We start from the raw sequence: 26251 nt of genomic DNA, 5'->3' as shown, positions 1-26251 counted from the left end.
GTGTACATTTCCCTACGCAATAACTCTGTCAATGTTTAGTCTACAGACTCGAAATTTGATATACAGAGTACTGAGATTTGGGAAAATCTGTGTGATCGGTTTTCGGCCAGAACTTTGGCTGTTAAGGGGTCAAAGTTAAACAATTTGACCTTTGAGAACTTTACCAAACTCCTCCGACAATTTAGGGTCTAAACACTTGAAATTTTAGATAAAGGTTCCTTGGACATGGATCTAACTTAATAAACCTGATTTGAGTCCAAAACAATAAATGTTAAGGGGGTGATAATAGGAGTCAAATTTTAAAAAAAATGACCGTTCTTTCTTTTTTTCTTTTTTTTTGCTGCTCGGCATACACCTCCAAACGCCCGGGTAACGCCGGGCCGAAATGCTAGTAACACACACACACACACATACACACACGCACATATATATATATATATATATATATATATATATATATATATATATATATATATATATATATATATATATATGAAAATATGTTTTTCAATTATATTTCACCATTTATTTATACCAATTCTTTAATTCATGAAGCTCAATATAATTGCAGAGCATATAACAAAGAAATTAGAAAATCTATATTTTTGGAATTTGGAATATAGACTTTTGTTATTTATTTGCAATACTGCTTGAATTAGCGGTTAGTACAGGGTGACCCCAAAAAATCTGCCCCAACTCTAATTAGGTCCCGTTTCTTTGTGTTTTGTCCGAATGAAATGAAACTTTGCTCATAGCTAGTTTATTATATTCAAAACATCACATCAAAACACAAGGGTCGTTGGCCTTTTTTTTCTTCGTTCTACAGCATATGTTCTAGATGGCCTCCATTTAGGTTTTGTTTTTTGGGTCACCCTGTATATGACCTGTATATCTACTTATGTGCTTCAAAACTGAAAACCGGTCCATTCCCAATAGATGTGCTTGCAAGTCTAGGAATACTGAAAATCTTTAATGCAGTTAAATAGTTTGTGTGCGATGAAACAAATATATAAATGTGTATGTATGTATGTATGTATGTATGTATGTATGTATGTAGAAAAGAGAGATGCGTCTTAAAACATCTATTTATAATGTTTTTTTATTTTTCGTTTTAAATTTCTGCGTTAGTCTTGTGTCGCTCTTTTTACAAAGGACATCAAATAAAGCGTCAACAATGTAAAGGAAAACAAAATGATTTGTCTCCCCCTTTTTTTTAATGAACTCCTTTTCTGTTTGCTTAGAAATAATCTGCCATTAGAGGTCGCAAGACCCATATTAAGACGATGTGTCTTCTGTGACACTTATCGCAAAGCAATTTCAACACGTCGTGCACTTAGGATCTCCTTTTCTTATTAACGACCTCTTTTTATGTTTTAGCAAACTTTTTCAAATGAGTTGACACGTTTAATTTTCTTAATGATTTTTTTTTTCAAAATCAATCAATCACGATATATTTAATTAAGCATTGATTAAAAAGGGGATATTTTCTTTTTTTTCCATTGTAGTGTATGAATAGTCTTTATCTAGTGTTACTTTCAATTCAGCTGTCTTTATTTTCCTGTTGTCCTTAGATTTCCTGGGATTTAATAGTCTTGTGGGGTTTTTTTTTGGGGGGGGGTTACTTTTAGCTTTTGCAAACGTATCGCAGATTACGAAATTTGTCATGCTAAGTTGAACCTTAACACATATACACATTTTGTTGCTAAGGTGGCTAGAAAAATAGTTGGATCATTCTACTGCTCCATGTTCATGTTCAAACCCCCAAAGGACTATTGTACATATATAAAAACTAGATACGCTCTACGATGAAATACTGCTGCCACATGTGGAGAGGTACAGGACAGTGTAATCTGGTTTGCTTTGAGAGTACAGAACACAATCCTTTTTTTTTTAAATATTTTCACTCCAAATAAGACTCAGTGCCACTTTGATGTAGGGGGGCTACTATCAGGGACATAAGTTGCAGGGGTACTATGAAGGGAGTTGAGCAGCAATGTGTCTGTTCACATTACACTTGAACTCCTGCATGTCAGTACAGTTGGGGAAGCAGGAAACCGGAAGAGAATTCCAAAATCTAGCAGTTCTGGGGAATAAACTATTAGAGTGGAAGTTTTTTCTTACATCTACGGATCTTTAATGTGTCGGGGAGGGACTTTGCTGCTTGTCGGGTTTTGTCTTGAGTATTTATGTCGAGGGGTTTAAGGGCTTATAATTCGTTGGAGCATCCTCCCTTAAAATACTTGTTAAACAGGCAGAGGGATGCAAGATTTCGTATGACAGTTTAGGACCTTTCTTTCGAACCCTGTCCAGGAGTGAGAGACTACTAGTAGATTAACTAGCCCAAATATGACAACAATACTCCATATCTGGCCGAATGGTCGCCTTATAGAGGTACAGGATACTTTCAAGCGTAAGTAACTTTATAGAACGCTAGAGAGAACCCACGCGGCAATGCCCCCGATATATCAGTTCTAGTTTATATGTTATGTTTACGAAATTAAAGTAGAAAATATCCCTCCTTTTTCCTACAACCCTTTGTGATAGAAAAGGCGTTTCTAGTTTTTTTCACTTTATCACTATTGTAATGGAAAGTGCTCGACCGAGTTCCACTCTCTGGTTATTCCTTGCAAGACAACTTTTGCTTGTTGATCGAGAAACAGGCGAACGCCGTTTTTGTTTAAAACAGTTTATTTTATAAAACAATACGAGAGAAAGCAAAACGCGTATGTGCGATAAAGAGAGAAAAAGAGAAGCGGGAAGAGCTATTATGAGTACTGAATTCGAGGGATAATATTTACATATATTGATAATCCAATTGTACCCACTGTTCCCGCCTCTCAGCTAGGCTTGTTAGAACTGCTCTTCTACGGAAGTGATATGAGCTGTTGCTTTCCGCTTCAAGTCTTCGCCTCCTTGTAGGGTGCCCTCACAACTTTCCTTCGCTATCTAATGCCATGCCATAAGTAATGAAATGCAGTTTATACCATTGACCAATATTAGTACTCTCATAGAATTCATCATCTTTTGACGTTTATTAATTCTTATCCTCGAGTGCATCTTGGTTTAGATAAGTAGTAACCCAATATTTTTAATCTATTGTTCTATTGTGTATTGATACTAATAAAATGAACAGTTTGATTGATAACAGAGTTATTTGTCTTCAATAAATAGCAGATAATATTTTAATATTGTCGTCTATATATTTTATGATTCGCGTGTTTACCAAATGCGTGGCATAGTATATACACTCTGATGATCGTGGTTTCTGTCATCAAACAACAACTTGTTAAATCAACAAAGTTTATTTACATTACAGATATACCCCAACAAACAAGAGAGTTCGGTTCAGTATTGATTGATTTGTGGCGGCGACGGCAGAAGTGTGCCGGCTGGCTTCTCTCGCTTCTGTCTGACTGACTTTGTTTTTGTTTATATTTACGTCGCATAACATTCCTTGATCGGGATCTAATTGTTCATTTATTTTGACCTTCGATTTAAAATTTTAAATGTTTATTGTTCTGCCTTGGAACAATTCATCTACGGTTTTAATATGTCTCTAGCCCCATTTATTACTAAATAATATACAGAGCGGGAAATTTGTCAAAAGGTCTATTTTTACAAAGAATATCTTGTAATAAATTTTATAAAGATTAATATTACTACAATTATACAAATGCAACTTTGTCTCTGTGTAATATGAGTTCGTTCCTTATAGACTCCGAAACGGCTGAACAGATTTTTTTTTTAAATTTACTGAACTTTAGTGTATAAGTCTGGTAGTGATCTTAGTTAAGTTTTGTATCAGAATACCCACGATAATTACCGATAATCGATTATCAAAACCGTTAATTTTTCCATGTCGTCGCATAGTAACAATGATAGAAAACACGCCATGAATATTCTACTGTGAGTAAGTTGATAGCGTGTTTTTGTTTGCTTTTTTTGTTTGTTTGTTTGTTTGTTTGTTTTTTGCATGACGTGGTATGTAGGTCCAAATCCCGCACGTAAATATCTTACTGTTTGTATGCATTAATTGGAAATAAATTCATATAAAATAATTATCTAAAAGAAACAGTAGGTCCTCCAGAGTGCAATGTAAAATAACATTTTTTTTTTTTACTAAGTTACTGCATGGAGGCATGTGAAGATCCCTCCCTGGCGGTTTCACTAATTTCGATGACAATAAAAACATAGGAATGTGAAATATTCGTTGATCATCATTCAATCCCGAGTAACGTCGGGTCTCCCTGCTAGTACGCTTATAAATATTTAAAATGTCCTTCATGTAAATCAAATAAGCCAATAAGCGAGGCATAATAAAATTTAAACAAAGTCCTTTAATACTGCAGCATACAGCACTATCCCCACGAAAACACGGGTGTTTCACTGCGTTATGTAAACGTATGCATCTTCGCAATTACTCACACAGGTGGGTAAGACGTTGCTGAAAAAATTGCACTTTTAAACCCATGCGTACACATGCGCAGAAACTGTCGCCAAAGACTCACCATTGCGCATGCCCCTTTAAAACTTTGTCGCAACCGTGCCAGCCGTATTTAATGATTTTTCGTCCTTCCGATATTGAAGCAGAACATAAATTACTTTTTGTATCCGGTCCGGAATGCCATTGTCCTTACGTGATTGCATTCAGTTTACTCACATAGTTTCCAATGATTTTATCTTTTCCTTCTATTTCTTATTTTTTTATTTATTTATTGTTATTTTTATTTGTTTATTTATTCTTTTGTGCTGCCGCGTATTCTTTCCCGGTATTGTTATTATCATGTTTGAAAAAGATTATCTAATTCCCATTTTTTTCTCTTGATTTTATTTCTAAGATGTTTTCCTCCATTATTTTCCATTTTTCAATCTCTACATGTCATTTTATATCACACTGGGCCCCACACACCTCTAGAATGGGCTTTATTTCCTCTATCTATCTATCTGTCTATCTATCTTTCTTTCTGTCTGTCTGTCTGTCTGTCTATCAATTTATCTATCTATCGGTATGTCTGTCTGTCTTCATATGGCTATCTATCTATTTTTCTCAATGTTTACATTATCATTTATCTCTTTCTCTCTCTCTCTCTCTCTCTCTCTCTCTCTCTCTCTCTCTCTCTCTCTCTCTCTCTCTCTTTACATGTATTTATCTTTTCACATTCTTTCTTTTTTAAAATTGCTTTCTAACAGAAAAAGAAAGCTTTTAAAACTAAATCGGCGCAGTGTACTTTACAACCCTTCTGATTGCTCGATAAACATGCTAACCCCTAGATTGTTTTCTCCAATCGCCTTCTTCTGTGCAAAATTGTAACAGAACGACCCCTTAGGAGAGGACAAAGAAGTAATTTGTCTGTGAGAAAATCAATAACATTCCTAAATGAAACGAGGTATTTTAGAGCCAAAATGAAGTATTGGAAATAACAATCAATTTTTGTGAGTGACAACGTAGTCTGAAAGTGTCTAAATAGTCTAATGGATACAGTGAGGCAGTATGGAATCTGCAAGATGAGTTCAAATGTTATCGGAACTATTGATTTCAATTATCTGTCATACCGTTGCTAAATTATTGAACTATAATTACGTCGCACACGTCCTGTGCAAAACAGCAACATGTGTTCAGTTATGCGTGTCGAAATGAGTATTTATTATAAGTATTGCATTTCGACATTTAAAAATCACTAAATTGTTGTTTCTATACGATAGAACTAATGATACCTGACTGTCAGGAATGTATAAATTAGTAATAAATAAATAAACATATATATATATATATATATATATATATACTTAATTTACTCACATAAAATTAATATACGAAAGTATAGATTTATGCGTAAACTTCAAGTATTTACTTAGAAAGTGCTCAATACGTAGGTAGAGCTAGTTAGTAAGTTATAAAATGTATATGGCGATTAAGCTACACTGAATATTCCGCGTTTCATCCACTCTAGGATTCTTCAGGCTTTTAATTGCCATATACATTTCATAACTTACTATATATATATATATATATATATATATATATATATATATATATATATATATATATGTTTGTATGTATATATACGTATGTATGTATGTATATAAGTGGGAATGTGTGAGGACACTTCTCAAACTATATACCCGACGATTTTTATCTACAGGCTTGGAATTTGGTATATAAGGTATTCAGAAACGTGGAAATTTCTTTAATCTGTTTCATCCGGATAGAGGGGGATGCTAAGGAGTCAGAATTAGAAAAATTTGTACATGGAGTCATCAGATTTTTATCTGTTTGTCAACTTTTTCACAAAAGCGCATTCGTGTATGGTTCACATGACAGATTTCTTATGATAAGAATAAGTACGTGTAAAAATACATTTTAAAGCTTTTTTCAAGCTTGCCTAAGAGTTATCGTACTTGACTCACTGTCTTTAGGTTATGGTTTCGACTTAAGCTCGAGAATTTTTTTTTTTTTTTACTTACAAAAAGTAAGCTGTTTAGGAACAATATAACACTCGCATGCAAATGTCTCAGTTTTTGTATGAATTAAATAATATTTAGTAATTAATATAATATTTATGCATATTTTGTGACCGGGCAACGTCGGGCGGCTTGCTAGTTTAGTATGAGTATTCCGTTTCAAAATTTAAGAATCCACAAATGTTGATATACAATAGAACTAATAATACCTGGTTTTCAGGAATGTGGTACCTATTTACTATGCCTCCCCACGGGACAGAGTTAGACACCAGGGTCGTTTTTTAACGTGGAGAAAAGGTACAAAAATAAAAATTGTCTCAGTCGTGAAGGATTTCTCCTCCACCGAAAGAGAACAAGAAATAGAAGTGCAGCATCTGAAGAACAGATACTACACTTTCAGGAATGTAGTAGCTGTTGTAGTAAATGTTGATATATAATAAAACTAATAATACCTGGTTTTTCAATAGAACACATATTGATATACAATAGAATAATAATACCTGGTTTTTTAGGAATGTAGTAGCTGTTTTGTCGTCATTCGGAGTGTAACAACATTGTATGTGTGTCTATCAGTAATATGAAAAATAAATTTACACATTAAAGTTAGATTAAGAAGAAAAAATATTATAAACTAGAAATTAATATGACCTGCTTGCAGGATGTAAGAGAAAATATCAAGTAAGACGTGTCACTCTGATATTTTTCAGGAAAATATTTCTTAAATATGTTTCTTTTTGTATTTACTTTTTTTGTTTTTATTTAGTTTTTGCTGTTGTTGTTTAGCATGTGTCGATTTTACTGATAACTGTTTGTCTCTGAAGAGCTACCTGATAAAATGAGGACAATATGTTGGTTGTTTTTGTTTTACGGCATTCCAGGTTATTTTATGCCGAATCCGGTGATTTTGAAGAAATTCTTTTTAATAGAATATATTTGTTTGTTTTTTTTTTTTGCAAGTTGGTTTCTGTTTAACCTATAGTTGGGACCCTAACAGGTACTACTACTCCAGGTCAAAGTGGACCTTGGAGCAATGGTAATTAAAGGGTGGCTCCACACTCCCCAAAGCCCGCAATATGTTTTATTTCCTTATAACATATACCAATCCCTATTTAAGAAGTTCAAGGTAATTACAGAGCAATATAATGAATGCATGACGAACGACTATATTCCAATGTTCACAATGTTGACCATGTTATAATTTATTCCTTTAAATCAGTTGACATTTACAATTCTTGACAGTATTTGTTTCGTGGCGCAAAATCAATCATATTATAATTATATAAATTAGTGAATCTATTTTGTCCTTAACTGATCCGAAGAAATCGCAACAATCAATCCGCCAAAAGGAAATAAAGTGCGTTTTGACATGATTAAAATCCAAAAAATTAAAGAGAAGTTGTAAATACCTTATAATACGTTTCCATTACGCCATTTTAAAATAGCGTAATGAAAACATTATTTTAACCATGTCAAAACGCACTTTATTTCCTATTGACTGATTGATTGTTGATATTACTTCTGATGAGTTAAGGGCAAAATAGATTCACTTATTGATATAATTATTAAGCGATTGATTTTGCGCTACGAAACAGATCCTTTCAAGAATTGTAAATGTCAACTGAATTAAAGGAATAAATTATAAGATGGTCAACATCATGAACTTTGTAATATAGTCGTTCGTCATTTATTCATTACATATATATATATATAATATATATAATATATATATATATATATATATATATATATATATATATATATATATATGGGGGAATTAAAAGATTAAGATCGATTTTTAAAGAGGAGATTTATTGGGATAATGCAAAGCTCAACAAATTACTTTGGACCTTATATAGATTATCAATAAAATAAGAACACGACAATAATAAAATATATACTAATGCATATAGATTTATTCGTTTGTTCAGTAAGGACGATGCATCAATTAGGAGTGTAGGATTAGTAAAACTCTTTATCCCATAGTATTTTGAAGTATAATGCTTCTCATCAGATGAGAAGCATTAGGCTTCGAAATACCATGTTATATATATCATAAAATGGTACATATGTTTGTGAGTGTGGGTGTGAGGGTGTATGTGCGTGTGCTTGTGTGTGTAGTTGTCTGTGCGAACGATCATGTGTTCGTGTGATTGTGTGCGTGTGTGTTCGTATGTGCGTGGGTGTGGGTGTGTATGAGTTCGTATGCGCGTGTGGGCACGTGTGTGCATTTGTGTGCGCGCGTGTGTACGTGCGTGTGTGTGTGTGTGTTTGGTTGTTTCCGTATAGCCGACGTTGGAATCAGAGTGATCTTGTGGATACTTTATTAGGTTAAACGCCATAAATGATATTTCCACCTTCTCTGGTGCTAGATAACGTCACAATAAAACGCCTTCCGATTACCAGGTCAAAAAATATCGTCAAGATCTCATCCATGTCTTATAGTGCAAGATATCCTTACTTAACTATACACTGCACCTGTTTTTTCGAGGGATGCTTGCTCTTTGTGACTTCATTCAATGTTCATGATAACAAAATAAGATACGTGGCAATATCCACACAATTTTAATAATATATAGAAAGATGTAGACGCTGAAAGAGACAATTCACATGAGTCGATTACTGCACTTCAATTATTGACAACATTCCACTCTTTTCCGCTTTTCTATTGAACATAACTTTTTATATGTTCATACGAGAAACGTTCTAAAGGTAATGCCGCCTATTTTTACTCCACCCGAATGGATCGGACGGGGTTGCAAATTGCATTGTTATGGTGAATAAGTATATGCATTCATAACGTAGAAATTCCTTCTCTGTTGTAGATGTTGAAGTGAGTGAAACTTTACAAAGGCAACCTCTATCATGGACTTTCGTCTAGAAGCAGAGACGCGTCATTGGATCCCCGGCAAATGTGCACGGAGAATAATGCTGACTATGTAGAAAAATAAAATGTTGCCCGTTTTAATGGTGCCATTCCTGTCTTCGAAGCGCTTGAACTTTTTTTAGTTAAAATATAGAAATTTGTACTTTTCGAATGACCCTCGTATATCCGTTATTATCGAACTGGCAGTAGGCGTTTAATAGCAAGGAATAACTAATAACTATTTATTAAGTATAAAATATGCACTACCAACGTGGAACCTAAAGAAAAACGCCAGTCTACTCTACTGAAAGACTTAATTAGCATATCAATAATTTAAAAGAATCCTCAGTAATGATTATCTGAAAATCCATATAATACCAACATTAAACAAAGCAACTAAATGGAATCACTTTAATGAATAAATCCTTTAAACAATATTGCATGAATCATTTTACATTCGTAAATATAACTTGTTTATACACGCTCTTAGAGCTTTTTCGTTTCAATTTTAATTTAATCTAATATATAAACAATTATATATATTTTGTTTAATCGGACTACTGTTCTCGTCGTGAGTGTGATTTTCACAACGGTTCGGTCAATGTAACCTCTGACTTCTTCAGGTGTATATTGTCGAACTCGAGAATGTTTCTGTCGAACTTGAGAATTTGGACGGAATTTCGAGCGGAACCCTTTATTTATTTCTCGCCAGGACACGTGGCGCAGTGATTGTTTAGAAAAAAACAATTGTAAAAAGTGATAATCTTCTGGAGTTTGAAGGTTCAATCCCCAGTGTAGGCGACCGAAAAATACAATTGCAAATTACTTAGGACCTCTATCCAGGAACAAGAACACGCTTCCAATTGAAATAAATAAAGGGTTCCGCTCGAAATTCCGTCCAAATTGCCGAGTTCGACAGAAACATTTCCGAATTCACCTGAAGCAGGTCGGAGGTTACATCGACTGAAACGTTGTGAAAAATTACATTCAAGATGAGAACAGTAGTCCGATGAATCCAAATAATACAAATAACCAATCCTCGTCTAAAAAATTCAGAAACGTCAAGAGGCTATATGTCTGTCTGTCCGCTTGTCTGTCTCCATATTTTCAAACTCTATCTCCAGTGAAAACTCTATCCACTCCGAAATTAAAAGAGTGGTGCTAGAGGCCTCAAATGACTGAATTTTTTACGGGTATTTGGACATTGTTTAAATTATTCTTAAGGGTCAAAAATAGGTCAAAATTGAAAAAATCGTTAGACATTTTGTACATTCATCTTAGTTTATTTTTAATTTTTATTTTTGGAGCCGGTGTGTATGCGTTTCACGTTGGTACAGTGATAATGGCACCAGCTTTTAATGCTACAGTTTCGGTTTCGATTCTAGCTGATGGCACCTAAATGTATTTTTTGTTGGTGTTTTTTTACTTTTGAAATCACGACTCCATAATAATATATACGAAATCTGGACAAAATATCATATTCAAACGTATTTTACGCCCGGGCAAAGCCGGGCGCCCCTCTACCGCTAGTTCTTAGATATACCAATTTTTATCTTGAACTAGATTATACCGCTTTATACTTACTATAAAGAAAAATATCCGTGAAAAATATATCCGGCCTCAAAACAACAGAATGGTCCGTATTAGATGTGTGTTCATATATTTATGTGTATATTTCACATGTCGATTTAATGATCTTGTTTTCTGTGTTATGATCGTATCTAGTGTTCGTCATCGTCTAGAGTTCGCCAGCGTCTAGTATTCATTATCGTCTATTGTTCATTATTGTCTAGTGTTCATTATCGTCTAGTGTTCATTATCGTTTAGTGTTCGTAATCGTCTAGTGTTCATTATCGTCTAGTGTTCATTATCGTTTAGTGTTCACTATCGTCTAGTGTTCATTATCATTTAGTGTTTATTATGGGTAAGTGTTCATTATCGTCTAGTGTTCGTCATCGTTTAGTGTTCATTATCGTTAAGTGTTCATTACAGTTTAATTTTCGTCATCGTCTAGTGTTCATTATCGTCTAGTGTTCATTATCGTCTAGTGGTCATTTTACTTTAGTGTTCGCCATCGTCCAGTGTTCATTATTGTTTAGTGTTCGTCATCGTCTAGTGTTCGTTATCGTCTAGTGTTCATTATCGTTTAGTGTTCATTATCGTTTAGTGTTCGTCATCGTCTAGTGTTCATTATCGTTTAGTGTTCGTCATCGTCTAGTGTTCATTATCGTCTAGTGTTCGTTATTGTCTACTGTTCGTCATCGTCTAATGTTCGTCATCGTCTAGTGTTCGTTATCGTCTATTGTTCAATATCGTTTAGTGTTCGTCATCGTCTAGTGTTCGTCATCGTCTAGTGTTCGTTATCGTCTAGTTTTCATTATCGTTTATTGTTCGCCATCGTTTAGTATTCATTATCGTTTAGTGTTCGTCATCATCTAGTGTTCTTTTCGTTTGGTGTTCATTATCGTTTAGTGTCCGTCATCGTCTATTGTTCATTATCGTTTAGTGTTCGTCATCGTGTTATATAGTGGGGTGTCATAAAGGAGATTGTATCATAAAGGGAATAGTGTCAAGAAGGAGATTCGTGTACGTGATCGTCTAGTTTCTAATCTTATTGTTCATGTCTTCGTGGGTGTGTGTTTGTGTACATGCATTTCTTAACATACCTTTATTCATGTGTCGTCGGTTGTTCCTCTGGTGTTCATCGTCTCTAGGAGGGGAGCTGGCCTGTTGGATGAAGAATTCACTCCAAGATGATAATTAAGGTTTTATGTTTTTATTCACCTTCCAAAGGTCGACACAGAATGGAGGTGAACCTTGCTTGCTTGATGGTACACGTTAGCGTCCTCCCTAGCCCAGGGGGACAGCTGAAAAGCCGTCTGTCTTCTTCAACACCCGAAAACCAAACTGCCAAGAAAGAATCAGCTAACCTCATCACATGACACCACGTCATCTGGTCAGCTGACCCTTCTTCTGCAAACGTGTCCACTGTCCACGTTATTCACCTCTCTCTCTTTCCCTCCCTCCCCCTCTCTCTTTCTCTATTCTCTAATAGAGACACAGAGAGAGAAAATAGAAAGAGTAAGAAAGCCAGAGAGGGGGGAGAGATGCTCTTTAACAATCGTCAGGTGTTCATTATCGTTTAGTGTTTGTCATTGTCTAGTGTTCGTCATCGTCAAGTGTTCGACATCGTCTAGTTTTCGTTATCGTCCAGTGTTCATTAGCGTTTCGTGTTCATTATCGTCTAGTGTTCATTATCGTTTAGTGTTCGTAATGTTTGTACATGATATATATTTATAAGTGTGTATAACGTATTGATATGTTCAACAAACGTGGACGTATAACAATTAACAACAGAGTCCTTACAGTAAACGGACGGATAAGAGTTCTGTGTGGTTTTCCATCTGGACAACAGGGAAAACATACCTTGCAAACTTTTGCGTTCTGTTTGACGGATCTACCGAATGCTGTAATAAAGTGCCATCTCAAAGGAAAGATCAACAATTGTATTTTCAGCAACTTTTATTCCAGGGGTTTCCACAACTTGGGAGTTGCACGCTTGTCCTATATACCTTGACCTGACAATTTCCCGAGATGTCCCTAGCCATTACGACCAGTCGCTAGTTTACTGTCCCTCGTTTGTCCGTCTCTAAGTCTAATATTTCTGACTTAACTGTATGTGTATATAGAAAACTATATTCCTTTCTAATTACGTCAACAATACACAACAATACAATATGCGACTTAGTATTTAAAGGAGAGAGTTAACAACTTCTATCAATATATTTACGAGTTATTTCAACAACAAAAATAGTAATGTTGTACATAGCAAAATTTATTCAGTTATTACTACCAAATACCTGTTCATTAAATTTCTTTGCATATATAAAACACGTATTATTATTCGAATTTGGATATTGGCATTGTTAAACCTATCGCCTTAATATTGTATACTGTATATGTTTTTCTTTTTTATAAACTAAACGCATGTGAACAGACAAATTTACAAAAACATACACGGCGTAATTCCATGAACAAAGTTTCTTTCTTAGAACTGCTCGCCTGTGGAACTCTGTTCCGCTTTTCTGCTTTCCACCTGACTACAATATGTTTTTTTTTTAAGTTCAATGTGAACAAATTCTTGATGAACCATCCTCTTAATCCAATGTACCAAATTGCCACTACTAAGGATTGCTACGATATTTTCCCATTGATTACCGTACATTCATTAACTCTTATGCTCAAGTGGTTTTCGTCCTTGATAAGTGGTGACTCATGTGTAAAAGAAAAACAGTACACAGAATGTTCTTGTGATAAATCTTAATTTAAAATTCATATAATGTGTTGAATTTTTAATTAAGATTTATTACAAGCATGCCGTATATTTTTTGTAAATCTGTCTGTTCACATGCGTTTTGTTAATAAAAAGAAAAAAACAGACCAGATAGAACATCTCTATAAACTGTGCTACAGTTCCAGGTGAGAATCGTCTGAAGATAGTGGTTTCAATCCTACCCAAAGCCGGCCAGACGCTTACTTGGCCCAAACATGGTGAGATGACAACAACTACAGAAGGCAATAATTGCAGTGGATGCATTCAGGAGATTCAGAGTTCCAACCCCGTCGCGGTTACCACCTGACGAAGACCAGAGGAATAATTGGCCGAAACGTCGTGAAAGAACTAAGAAAAAGATGAGGATAATAGTCCGCAATAAATAAAAATTAATAAATAATACTCATCTCAATAATGAATCCCAATTAAATAATATGTATACATAGTTGTTTTATTATTTATTTATGTCTAGTTTACCTAACGTATTTTCCTGTATGCATACGTTTGCTATATCTCTTCTGCAGTTTAATCAATTTTGCAGGTCTTTAAAATTTAGAATAGCAAGTTTCTCATTCAGATATAGTCTACACCGATCTGCTAAGTTCTTAAATCTGCTGATTTTCTGTATTAGTTTTCACTCGACTATGTACAAGCGTTCACATGCAAAAATACTTTATATATAAAGTTTGATGTCTGCAGACTAAGACTTTACAAAATAGTTCGGTAGTAACAGTTTTGCACACAAACAGACCGACAGATATGGAATGTCACACACAAACACATACACACACACAAGCACACACACAAACATACACACACATATATATGTATATATATATATATATATATATATATATATATATATATATATATATATATATATATTAGACATGTGGGACAGAAAATTTCCTTTTCTATAATGTTCTTCCACTATTTATTACTCACTGTGTAAGTATTTGATTTTTTATATTATAGACATATATTTTTATTAAGTAATTTATGATGATAATAATAATAATAATAATAATAATAATAATAATAATAATAATAATTAACAAATAAATAAACTAGTATAAACTAAAAAGGTAAGCAAACACATTCCAAAACATTTAGATAAAATACTAGTTAAATTTTTAACACAAAGAAATCTCTTTTCCTAAAACTCAAACAATAAAGGGAGCAGTTGGAGGTCAAGTAAACCTCTGTCTGATAAACGCGCGACCATTGGTTGTGATCATTAGCTACAATAAATGGGAGTGTGAATATAAAAGAATCTGCCTGACTAACCAAGAAACTCAACATAATATGAGTATATAAAAATACGAACATAAAAATACGAAAACTGATGTCATGAAATAAACTGAAAGATTCTCACGAAGTTGAAAGTGAGATAATTCTGTGTAGTTTAATGGCCATATGTATATTTCAAACTTACTACTCTTCTAACATATTAAGCACTGTTGAAGTTAATATTGAAAATAATTGCATAGAATTGCAACTGAATACATCAAATGATAAGGAATATATATTAGCAGTATATACTCTTTATTCGTTTTTACATAAGCAATAACATGTTGCTACCCAGTCATGAGCATGTTTCTTTCGAGTAAGCTACTAGAAACTAGAGACCTCTTCAGGTGATACAGCTTATACGAAAGCAATGAAAATATAAAGTCTTCTTCGTCACATATCTAATATGTTCATTACAAACTTTGTTTTCATATAAGCTGTATCGCCTGAAGAAGTCTCTGGTTATTAGGATCTAGCTGACCGAACGATGCCCATGACTGTGTAGCAACATATTACTGCTCATGTAAAAACGAGTAAAGAGTATACCCTGCTCTATTTAGTATTGAGCACTCTTGTATTAACCTTGTCACACTTCATTGGTTTCTTAACATATGGAAAACAATAACCTCAGATTAATCGTATATATATATATATATATATATATATATATATATATATATATATATATATATATATATACCAGTGGTGAAAAAATCGGACTAGAGTGCTCAATCTGTAGCCAGAGCAGTATATAGGAAATGTATTACTGTGAGTCCAGAATGAGTTTACATATTGTTTCAGCTAGGGGAAACCCTAAAAAAGAAGAGGAAATATCCAACTAGCATCGTCAGAATTCTTCTTTTTTGAGGATTTTCCCCTAGCTGAAACGATATGTTAACTCATTCTCGACTCACAGTAACCAATTTCCTATATATATATATATATATATATATATATATATATATATATATATATATATATATATATATATATATATATATATATATATATATGTAATTATTAAACTCATTCTGGACCCACAGTAATAAATTTCATATATATATATATATATATATATATATATATATATATATATATGTGTGTGTGTATGTGTGTAATTATTTGTTATTTATTAATCTCGCTATAGATGTTGCATAGTGTTGAGGTCATATTTAAGGAGATAGGATTGGACACACATAGCGAAGAGAGGGTGATCAGTTCTTTTAACACGGAAGGGGAGACTCATTACTTATGATGGAGAGGGGGGCACATTACTTAGGATGGGGTTATACAAAGTTCACATATAAGATGATTACACATTACCTTTCACTGTTGAATGATGACACGACGTAGTTTAAAAAACATGATGATAACTTCTTTATTATCAGATCGACCGGTCGAATGATGATGACGTCAAGGAATTCAAAGTCGCTTCTACATGATTAAATCTTCTCCCTTCGCTTCTTAAGGGACCCTCTTCTGATCATTTGAGCTCTGTCCGACCGACTCTGCTGGTTGTTCGATCCGGACTCGACTCCCCTAGTCTACTACTGCCCTTGATCTTCAACAGACTAGCTCCTATATTGAGAATTCATTTTCGCTATGACGCCAGATGTGTGGTCTCAAAACGTGATCGACTCACTTAACTTACATTTCCAACACACACTTCTGCAATAAAGAATTCTCACTAACCTATTTATCAACCTAACTTATCTTTCAATATGTTTTTAAATTATATTGTTCATTATTTTTAGCTCGCCTTTTTAATTCACTTTCCATAAAAGAATGCACAATAAAATTAGTTTTACTATACAAATATATCTAAACTATTTCATATGAAATTTAACAATGAGAAATTATAACATTCCATTTTCTGAATCATTTCTGAACCTTGCTTACAAAGTTCGAATCTCGGTGTATCCTAATCTCATTTTCCACTCATCTAAAGTTCTTCTTACTTACAGGAAAAGGGGACAGCCCTTTTTCCTGTAACATATATATACCTTAATATATATATATATATATATATATATATATATATATATATATATATATATATATGACTATTTCATTTAATAAAATCAATTAATATGGGAGGATATAATTGTATGCTAAAATTTTCAGTATTTACTTAAACAGTGATCAATAATAGGTGGAGCCCGGTAAGAAATTCTGAAAATATATATGGCAAATGCTACGCAAAATATTTCGCGTTTCATCCTCGTGAGAATTCGTCAGGCTTAAATAGTCAGATATATTTTCATAACTTTGCGAAAAAGTACTGTATGTGGATGAATATATATATATATGATGATTGCAACGTCTTGTCAGACGAGTGCCACTCCCTCAGACATTTAAAATCCATGAGCCCAAATGGCTGAGGGAGTATCTATACAAATATGATGTTACAGAGTCTTAGCTTTGTACGACAGCTAAGTCTCTCTCTCGGTTCAAAATGTTGAGATCCAGCAACAAGCAAGAGCAAGATAGCTAGCAACAAATTAAACTGCAGACCAGCTTAATGCGGTTACTGGTCTTCCGCTTTATGGTTTTTTTAATCAGAGATTTGCTTCTCCTAGAAAGGTTGCCTTCACCACGGCTAACGGGAGCCCTCTCTACCCCAATACACATATACACACACACAAATATACACGGTGCTTGTTGGCCGTTGACACAGAAAAAGAGTTCATTCGCCCTTATATATATAATAATAGTAATAATAATAATAATACTATCCGGGTATTTAGAGGTGTGTGTTAAGCAAAAGAGAAGTGGTAGAAGGCAAGCAGGCTCGAACCCGTAACATGAAGGAGTGAAAGAACGTCAAAAAAATGTGACATCTTTTCCGTTGCGTCCATCGCGAAACTGGAAGTCAATTAAGTCTAAGTCAATCGAAAAGAGGTGATTACTTTCGGAAATATCGGCGAAAAATGCAACCCTTCCCTGTTGAAACGTGCCAAATTGAGGGTGAAGGAATTAATGTTTTTAGCCAATTTTTTGATAATTGTTGTCCGGAGGGTCGGTCTTCAAAATGATACCGATCTAGTGAAGATCCGTCGCCTACGTCGAAAGTTTTGTGCAAACATACATACATATACACATGCATTTAAACAGACAGGTGATGTTTATATTATAGATAGACGGCGGTTGTAAATGATTTTTTTTCGTTTTCAGCTTATACAAAATTAAGTTCATAAAAGTTTTTTTTCTAAAATGCTATTTTGTCAAATATCTCTTGTATTTTCTTAACATGTAACCAAGAATCAACAAATTTGTTTTATTTGTGATTTGAAAACAATTGCAATGACTGCAAGATACAAGTCGGGGCTTTGTTCTGAAAAATAATTAAATCATAAAGAGATCATGTACCCTTCCGGGGAAATATTTCAGATGTATCTTAATATTTACAATTTCTTTCGTGAATCAATTCATTTTTTTTTTTTTTTTTTTTTTTTGCAGAAGCATAAATGCCCGCTCGCGCGTCTATGTGCGTTTTGTATTACAACTATCTATTTATTGGTGTTATATTTATACATATTAAAAGCATATAAAAATATTCACTTTCTTTGGCCGCCAGTTGCAGAATTGAGATATAGGTACAGTATTAGAAATAACGTAAACAAATATCTGTCACAATGATTTGGAAATTAGTTGTTTCTACAATTCCAACTATATTTGCATGTATTTCTTGTTAGTCAAGCGCTTCGAGACTTCGGCCATGTTTGGTGATCTTTATTCTGAGCTATACTTTCGTATTCAGTAGTTTTATACTTCACTAGCAAAAGTACCCGTCTTTGACTGGGTTCAAAAACAGCCTACAGAAAATGGACTCTGATTTATGAAAGTATGATAGGTTATGAAAGGGAAGGGTTGTAAAGTGATAGCTTCGAATCAGGGGTTTCAAAACCAAAGCAAAATATGATGAAAGTAAAAATAAAATAGATAAACTCCATAATTTATTATACCATACCTGTTCACACTGAAACACTTATCACAATATTCTGTGGATCTATAATAAAAAACCTTGTTAAACTTTGTGACATTTTTCCATTCTATGGAGGCCAGGCGCGAACGAACACCCCATAATTTTATTACACCATATTTCTTCAAACTGAAACATAATTATCAAAGTATACTTACGCAGATAGATATGAAAAGTCTTTATTAAAGTTTTTTTTTGTTTTTTTGACACAGTGATCACCATTTATCAAGGCCCGGAAGCCACTCATGGATAAGGGTTATTGCAAGTACATTACGTTAGTGTGGAGATTTGATGAAGTGTTTACTCAAGGGGGCGGTTCATTAGGAATTTGTTAACATTGGACTTGAAGACATCCAAGTTGTAGTCCGGTGGGAAGCAGGCAGACGGAACAAAGCAGGCAGACGGAACAGAGTGCAGTTCTAAGAAAGAAGCTTTGTTCATGGAATCCACGTTTTGATTTAGGCACAGATATAAAGTGGGGGAAATTTTTCACAGTGGAGTCAGCTAGACGGGTGTTTTTCGTGAAAGATTGGCGAGGGGGGACCAGAGATTGGAGTTCAGACGAGCACCTGCCATGGAAATAACGATAAAACAAGGATAGGCTCGCAACGTCTCTTCTGTGGGAGAGAGGTTGCAGGGTAGAGAAAAGGGCATCCCCCACTAAGCCACAAAGTCTATTTTGTACTCTGTCAAGGCAGGATAGGCTGTTTTTAGCAGCTCCTTCCCAGATATGGCAACAGTATTCCATCCTTGGACGTACTTGGCTTTTATATAGATAGAGAATTTCATCAGTAGTGAGATATCTTCTGGAGCGGTAGAAGGATCCCACCATCTTTCCAGCGACCATGGCAACAGACTTGATGTACATGTTCCATTTCAGATCAGGAGTAAAGGTCAAACCCAGAAGCTTGTCAAAACACGGGGCCTCACCCAGACGAGAGCCATCCATCACAATTGATGCCAGATGGGGATCAGAGCGTTGATGATGTAAGGATAGGAGTTTGGTTTTAGATGCATTAAAAGTAACCAGCCACATCTTCCCCCACTGAACCACGCGCTCGAGATTAGAGGAGAGAGAATCAGAGAGAACTTTGTCATTTACAGCCTTTGATGCGTTGGTGTAGATGGTCGTGTCATCAGCATAGATGTAAACGAATGATTTAAGTACGTGTTTAGGGAGGTCATTGATGTAAATCAGGAAGAGAGTTGGGCCCAAGATTGACCAGCATTTATATTGCAGGCCTCCGATTTTTGTCCATCTACCACTACTCTTATGAGCCTATCGGAGAAAAATGATTTAATGATTGAGAAAACATTTCCCGTTATACCGTAGCTGGAAATCTTGTGAAGTAGACACTTATGCCATACCTTGTCGAAAGCCTTTGATATGTCAGGAGCAATTGCCCTAGAAAGGAAGCCTTTGTCAAGAGATTCACTAATCCTGTGGGATATAACCGTCAGCACATCTGCGGTAGATCTTGCAGAGCGGAAACCATATTGTGTGTCACTAAGAAGGTTATTCCTGCTGAGGTGGTTGACTATTTCTCTATTTAATATGGATTCCAGCAACTTACTCATAACACACAGGAGACTTATAGGTCTGTACTGAGAGGTAGATGACTTATCGCCTGAATTCTTAAATACAGGGCAAACTGATGAGGTCTTCCAGGGAGTCGGAAAGCACTTCTCCTTAAGGCAGCGTTAATAGTTTCGTAAGTATGGGAGCAAGTTCTGGTTGAAGCTTTTTTAACACTATAATTGGGATGCCATCAGGGCTAGTTGCTTTACTGGAATCTAGGTTCTTTATTAGCTTGGCGACCTCATGCACGGATATTTGTATGTTACCTAGCTTGTTCTGTGTTATAGGAGGAAATATGGGGAGTTGATAGCCTTCGTCGCATAGGGTAGAATTAGCTGCAAAGTTCTTTGGGCCTATTTCCATTCTATGGAGGCCAAGCGCGAAGGCATACCCCACAATTTTATTATACCATCCCTATTTAAGTTAAAACATACTTATCAAATTATTCTTATGTACATCTATATCAAAAACATTTGTAAACGTTTTTTTTTTTAATTTTTTATTTCCATACTTTGTGGACCAGGCGCGTACGCAGACCCCACAATTTTAATGAATCATCACTATGCCAGATCAAACATTCCCATTCCTGTGTCTCGATAATCTTCCACCATTATATGTGATCAGTTTTCTATACTAGTCAACCATATAGGAGCCTATTTGTGACCAGACACACACACAGACGTTCAGCTTTATATTATAGATTTTGCAGACTTACTAAATCCTTTTTTAGTAATATTATACTACAATATACCAGACTTTCGAACAAATGTATTTACGTGCCATGTTCAAATTATTATAAATTTGAAAAATTACGAAAATAATTCTGTTGCAATATTTTTTACTTATTAACAGGGTATGATCCCTTGAATGTGAACAGTTCTACTTATAGAACATGGGGATAACAGCTGACAAATCAAATGGAGCTATTTTCTGCTAGCAACCAATCAGAAACCAGAATTGGTCTATAAAAATATCGAATCTTTTAGCATTTCAGCACATGTTTTTACGTGTCAACGCGATAAAGATCTTTTTCTCTTTGCCTACAAACTTTTAAAGCAGGAAGCTTATATAGAACCAGTGAATATTTTTCATATCCAGGACTTGTACCCACCGTAAATCTTCTAAAATGAATCATGACTTTCAATTCAAGAAATCCTGTACACGATATGCTAGATCAATTTTTTAGAGAAAATCGTAGAGATTACCGGTCGAAAGATTTCTATTCTTTCAATGATCTATTTCAAATATAGCTAGGGCTACCAGTTGACGCATCATACAGAATTGGTCGCACAAATTTTCGACATTAAAGTTTGATAAATTCTATTTTTGTTTGTAGTTATTTTTCTACTGGATTATTTTTCGTTATTTTTTTTTTTAATTTTCTTTTCCAGTCATCGACGAAGGGATCCCTTGTCAGAAGTTATATAAAGCCGAGATGACCCCAGCCAAAGCAGATACTGTGTCTTATGCCCCCAACAAGAAGGAAGCACACTCTGTTCACAGCTCCCAGAAAAGAAAGGAAGAAGCAAATAAAATGACTTGGCATATATACAATAGCCTAGTGAAGGGTAAGTGTGAAGAAAAAAAAGAAACGTTTTTCTTCTGTTTTGTTCTTTGTTTCAGTAAAATAAAGAACATTTGATAAACTTTTTTTGGACTGAATGTTTAACCAGAAACCAGACTACAAATGCTCTAAGGGGAGATTATTTATAGCACAATTCCTCAACATTAAAACATGCGTAGAACTCTATAGATCCAGAAATTTTATTTTTGCTTGTAATTATTTTTTATTGGTAATTTTTAGAAAATTTGTAAAATTTCCACTATTTCGATATAACACACGGGTTATTTTCTGATTTTTTTCTAAATCGATGCCTTTTCGAATTTAATCATTATTTTATCTTTCTTTTGAGAAACAAACATATCTAAATCCTATTTTTATTACGTAAATTAATTACAATAACATGGGATGGATTGTGATTTTTTTTTTTTTTTTTCAGAAATGACACTAATATTTCTTTGTATTAAATTAAATCAGACAACATGACTCCTGAAAGTATATATATATATATATATATATATATATATATATATATATATATATGCTTCACTTTATGTTATCAAGTTAGATCTTTGACTTACTTGCAGTTTCATCAAATACTTTTGCAAGCAAAATCCGATCTCGCATTTTGCTAAATCCTACGCTTTGATGAGAAGGAAAGTATGTCTTCGAAACTCCGCGGATTAAAGACTATCAACTTATTTAGTGTTTCCTTTTCAAATTACATATGTTTTTAACTCTTTTTCAAAGTGTTTTTAACATGTTTTATTAACTATTTTCTCTTATATATATATATATGTATATATATATGTATAGAGAGAGAGAATAAAGGATTAAAGGTTATATTCTAAAATTCATATGATAACTTATTCCTTAAAGTTAGTAGACTTATAAAATTCTTGCCAATATCTGTTTCGTAGCGCAAAATCAATCAATTATTATATCAATCAATGAATTCATTACGCCCTTAACTCATCAGAAGAAATAGCAACAATCAATTCGTCAAAAGGAATTGAATTGTGATTTGACATGATTAAAATCCGAAAATTGGAAGATAGATTGCAAAATACCTGTTTATTTTTCCATTACGCCATATTGAATTTTTATCAAAGTCATTAAACACAATATATATATATATATATATATATATATATATATATATATATATATATTAGTGGCTTAGCAAGGCTACAGGGGAGACAACCAAGCCAACATAAACGCTAAGAAAAATTCATCCCATGAAGCAAAATTAAAGCTGGCCTGCCAGGACAGTATATATATATTAGGTAGTTGCCTGTCTAGCCGCACTGATGAGCTGTGAAACAGCGAAACAGTACTGTATGTGGATGACTATATATATATATATATATATATATATATATAAATGTAGACAAATTTGAGCATAATTTATTGCTTTGAAAATATAAGGTCTTTTTTACCATATTGCCATAAAATTTTACCGATAAAATAGTATTATAATCTTCAAAAAATCTGCAAATTTTCGTGTAGTTTTGTCCCATAAACCGAAAATATGAGCATTTTAATATGCAATTTGGCTATGGATGTAGATATCCACCTATTTTAGATAGACCTCGTTTTGGGGGCAATTTTCTTCCGTTCCGAATCTCAGCGACTCTTAGTCAGAATTCAACAAATAAAGGCTCGTTGGAAAGTCAATATCTTGAATTGTGTAGTGAGTTATGTTAAATTTGCCTTAACGGTCGTACATTAAGGAGATCATCCATCACCCTGAACCTATTTTTGCATTTTTACAGCCATAAATTGATTCAATCATAGTCACTGGTTTTTCTAGTTTTGCATATGAATTACTAAATATCTAGTATTTCCACAATATCTCTGGCATTGATGAAGGGAAAATTAAAATTTGCTGCTATGGTTTCAAATGATCTGAAAGAACAACAAGGGAAGACTTGATTCCAAATATTTCTCATATATTATATCTCCCCTTTTTGGTTTTCATACATAAAGTAAATTTCACAGGGTATAAGGATTAATTTATACTGGAGATATCTATAATCTTACCCTATTTCCAAAAAAAGGTGAAATATATATGAAGTAGTTACCTTAAAAGGCCTAGAGGTGAACCTATTTTTAAATTATTGTTTATGTCCTAACATACTTTTCTATTAAAACATCTTAACATAAATATTGTTTGTGAATATTTATTTTGCTATGATAACATTCTATGTTTACAAATATTATAACGACAATAATGCTCCTAAAATATCATTGTTCCAGTGTTGCTCTGCTAATATCTAACATTGGAACAGATATTTTGTTGGATTTAGTATAAAAAAGAAACTATACTAGTTATCTTTTTACATTGTAAATTACTTTAATAGAATATAATTTCCATCATTAAGCCAACTGTGGAATTTAACAGCTCTTGCTATTACTAAAAAATGTGCATATTGACTGTAATGTATGTATATATATATATATATATATATATATATATCGAGAAACCTATTAAATATAACTGATGAATTGCTTAGTGTTCATACACCCTCAATGAAACACGTGTAAGAAAAAATAAAATATTATGAAAGAAACAATATAAATAAATATTGAGTTTTAAAATGTACACTACGGATATATGTATATGGTAGCTGCTTACATCAATTGGCTTAATGCATTGTCTGGAGCAATTTGCATTGCATATATATATATGTGTGTGTGTGTGTGTGGACTGTTAATCGGGATCAGGAATCTGAAAAATAAGAACCTTAAAAAGTATCGGGACTGGAAAAATTGTGCATATTTTCCTATGCAAAAAAAAAAGTTTCTTTTATTTAAATTTGTTTTTAAAAAAACATCTTCTACTGCTGGTAGTAATGATAAAGTAATGAATATCTATTGATTTTTTAAATATCACTAGAACTAAAATAGATGGATTATCTCTCAAAAGTTAATTAATACGTTTGAATAAAATACCTGCACATTTAAGATGTGTTTTTACGGTAATAGTAAAAAGAAATGACAACTTTATGGGTAGATATTTGGAGATTTATAAAGAATCGGTGTCGGAATCAGCAATTTTATCGGAATCGGGAATTTCATACTAAATCAGTAATTGTATCGGAATCGGGAAAATATTGGAATCATCCTATAACTAATATATACTGCTTCAATGTAAGAGCCTTGCCAACCATGCATATTTGAGAGATAGATTCTGGCCCAGGAAACAACAATTCTTCGACCTTCGTCAGTAATATCATACATGGAATGTGAAAACTAAAGGATAAAATAAAGGAAACAAAAGTTACGACACTGCCGAAAGTAAAACCAAGTTTTTCTATTTATTTTCCTAAAGCAAAAGCTTGTGCGAGAGTCCAGATACTTTGATTTTCAGCAGAAGATCCGATCTATCAATTGTTCTTATATTTCTGACGGGTACTATTCTAATACTTATATAGAACATGTCTCCCTAGTGGAACATCGTTTTAAGAAATAAAAAATACCGTGCATGTCCGTGTTATTTATAAAGTTCAAAACTATTGTGTAAGAAATTATATGAATTTTAAGCGATATTTCTGTGAAATAAAAACGCCATATTTTTTTTTCTTAGATTTCTTGCATGTCAGCGAGGCGCTAGTTCAGATTTCTCATTTTTTCCTAAAAAAATATCTTTGAGATCCGGAAATTCTTTTATTTTTGGAAAAAAATGTTTTTAAAACATAAATCAATAGGAATTTTCTCAAATAAGATATATCATATCATCTATACCTGTATCTATATATACATAAGTTTCATATCTTTATACTATTACAAATACCTGTATATATATATATATATATATATATATATATATATATATATATATATATATATATATATGCAATAGTGTATTTTTATTTACATATAAGATTTTAATATTATTATTGTTTTACACACACATACATATCTATATATCTATATATCTATATATCTATATATATATATATATATATATATATATATATATATATATATATATTGAAAAGTATATATTAATAAAGAGATATATTTGGCGTCCTTATTTGTCATTCTATTTAAAGTGTTTCGGTTCGGAGCTAACATATGTTTACATTTAATTTCCTTTATTTCATAGAGTCAACAATTGTATGATAGTTTTTTCTACATTAAATTCTCACATGATATTAAATAGAATTTACTCATTT

This window comes from Euprymna scolopes, chromosome 10 (assembly GCF_053919585.1).
Source record: "Euprymna scolopes isolate OS-2025 chromosome 10, ASM5391958v1, whole genome shotgun sequence".
Classification (NCBI taxonomy): Eukaryota; Metazoa; Mollusca; class Cephalopoda; order Sepiida; family Sepiolidae; genus Euprymna; species Euprymna scolopes.
Note: the sequence above shows the minus strand (reverse complement) of the source record.